Here is a 3,124-nt window from a genome sequence, read left to right as displayed (position 1 = left end):
ACTTGGAAAAGCCCTTCTGCTTTCACCTCTTTCTCCCACCAGCCCTCCTAGCCAGATGGTCGCCTGAGCTGTTTGTCTCTTCTGCAGCTACGAGGATGCCAAGTTCAGCGTGCCTTGTTGCTTCTCCAAACACTGGCAAGATGGAAACTGGCCAGAATCAGGGAGAAACACAAGCTTGTTGCTACTCAACCTCAGGCCCTGAGAAACTATGATTTGACAGGGGCTATTTGTAAGCTCTCACCACAACGAATGGTTTCTACTGTCCGTTTAGAGAAAGTAAATGTGGGTCGAAGCGATCTCACTTCTACATTCTCTGAGTTTAATGCCTGCAGCCCGAAGTATCTCGCTCTCTTTTCTGGGGAGGGGGGTTCTCTTCCTTCCTGTCACAGCTATTGCCTTATTTTGAGAGTATTCAAGAGTTAGATGTTTACAAGTGAATGTATAAAATTATTTAAAAATGTATTTAAAAAAAAGAGTTAGATGTATGGGAGATTATGTATCTCCCATACATAATCTCATTCAATTCTCTCACAGTCTGGTGAGGTACGAATCCTGAACATTTCACGGATTCCAATCCTGAGTCTTAGGGGCTGGAGTGATAGGGCTGTGGGTAAGAGCTCTTCCTGCTCTTGTAGAAGACCAGGGGTTTATTCCCCAGCACCCACATCAGACGGCTCACATCTGCCTGTAACTGCAGTTGTAGGAGATCTGACATTCTTTCCAGCCGCCACAGACACCCGACACATGCATACACAAGTGTAAAAGTAAAACACAGCATCTTCTCAAAACCAAAGAATCCTGGGGCTGGAGAGATGGGTCAGTGGTTAAGAGCACTGGCCGCTCTTCCAGTAGGACCCGAGTTCAATTCCCAGCCCCCACACGACAGCTCCCACCAGGCCCTCACTCCAGTTCCAACTCCAGTTCTGACACCCTCACACGGACATACAGGCGGGCAAAACGCCACTGCAGGTAACATAAAAGTAAATTATAAGGAAAAGAAGAAGAAAGAAAACAAAAGCGAGAGCCAGAGAGGTCATCCTTCCAGGCTCCAAGAGGGACAATGGGGGGAGGTAAGCGCCTTCCCTGAGCTAACGCACATCAGAGAGGCCTGATTCACCATCGACCTGACTTTCGCTTCTTCTTCTTCTTTTTTTTTTTTTTTTTTTTTTTTTTTTTTACCTTTTTTCCCTCAGAGCACCTTTCTGCAGGAAGCAAGCTTTGCTCTGGTCTGAGCCCCTCCCTCCGAAGCTCAAAGGCTTGGGCCCCAGCTGCTTCAATCATTGAGTGCTGAAGTGGTCCTGAGGCTGTGGGTTAACCCTTTGTTGGATTTAATTTGATGGAATTACTTGAAGGTGATGGAATCCCGTCCGGGTGGCATCTACTCAGAAGAAGTGGGTCACTGGGGACTTGTGGGTAGGGCTGCTTTTTACTCTAGACCCTTCTCTGCCCCACTTCCGGGTCGTCCTGAAGTCCGAAGCTCTGCTTCCCACGCTCTTCCGGCATGATGCTCTGCATTGTCCGAGCCCAGAAACAACGACGCCATCAGGCCATGGACCGACACCTCCTAACCGTGAACCAAGAGAGAGCCTTCCTCAAGCTGTTTGCCCAGTTTGTCACGGAGACAAGAAGCTGACTAACGCAGCAAGGAATTTTTCCTTCCTATGAATTAATTTTAAAATAACTCATCCTTAACTTTTTTCAGGACTGCATAATGTGTGACACTAGATACATATGGCTTCATGCTCCTTCTAATAACGTCTGGGCTGGAGAATCGAGTTTGCCCGTGTGAAGGTCTCCTCTCAGAGTTGGGAACTCACTGTTACATTGAATGTGATTCATTTAAGGTTTAAATTTGCTTCTGGCAAAATGTGGCTTCCTAGCTTAGAAAAAGTCTCTGAAAAAAAAAAAAATCTCTCCCTAAAATGGCACTATGAAACACACTGCAGTCTACAACATTTTAGTGACCTCACTGTAAATGAATTAGAAACATTCAAATGCAATTTACTTTAAAATAGATCTGGGTGTTAAAATAAGGGGCAGCTGCCAGTGGGATTCTTCTGACTTCAACCAAAGAGATGTCTGCCCCAGTAAGATACATTGTGATTCAGAACAAATAAAAGAACTTAAAAAAAAAGGCATTACAGTTACAATTCAGTATGGAAGAAAAAAACTTTCTAATACAGAAAGAGGGAAAAAAAGGCATCATGGGAAAACTCTTTTTACGAACATCTATCTTTGAGAATAGTCTCATTTGAAACCATTTAATGCCTATTTTTCATTCGCAAAGCTATAATGTGGGTCAGAATGCCTAGCCCCTGAAAGTTCTCACACGGGAAAGCCTGAACCCGAGTGGTAGTTGGCTCTAGTGTAACATTCTGGACATACTATGTCTCATCAACCCTGTTCGTTACTACTTCGGCTGGACTACCATGAGGAAGGCTGCTCCCACTGCGCAGCTGGGAGAATGAGGAGACCAAATGGCCACTTGGTTAGTATGAGGCAGAGGCGAGAACACAGCCCCACAGACTGTGCTAACCTCCACACACAATCTCTCTTTGAAGGGCTCCCAGGAAATGTAAGCCTGGGTTAAAGTGTTTCACCTCACAGAAATGCAAGGGTTTCTATGTTGCATAAAAACAGCAAGTAGAATATTCTCTAATAGCAAAATGATTCAAGTTCCCAGGAAGCAGAAACTATATTGGATATGCACAGATTCTCCATCCCTCTCTATGGATGACGAGTGCTTTAAATATCCTTGAAAATTTCCCTAGTGCGAGATATTAAATAAATAAAATTCTTATTTGGCAAATATGCAGGTAAAACTAAGAATTCTAAAACTCTTGTTTGAGTGAACATCTCTACTTATGGCGTTTACTGCCTTTCCAGTGAGGAGTTCTAGTTTGTAAAAGTTTCTCCTGAGATATTATAACTAGAAATATTTCATATTTCTTTTTGTTTTCTAAGCCTTTTCAGGTGAGGAGGAGTGAGACAAGCTTATGCTATGTAGCCCAGGCTTCCCTCCAACTCATAGAAATCCTTATGCTATGTAGCCCAGGCTTCCCTCCAACTCATAGAAATCCTTATGCTATGTAGCCCAGGCTTCCCTCCAACTCATAGAAATCCT

Source organism: Psammomys obesus, unplaced genomic scaffold, assembly GCF_907164565.1.
Source record: "Psammomys obesus unplaced genomic scaffold, mPsaObe1.curated_primary_1811, whole genome shotgun sequence".
Taxonomy (NCBI): Eukaryota; Metazoa; Chordata; class Mammalia; order Rodentia; family Muridae; genus Psammomys; species Psammomys obesus.
This window is presented reverse-complemented; position numbering follows the sequence as displayed.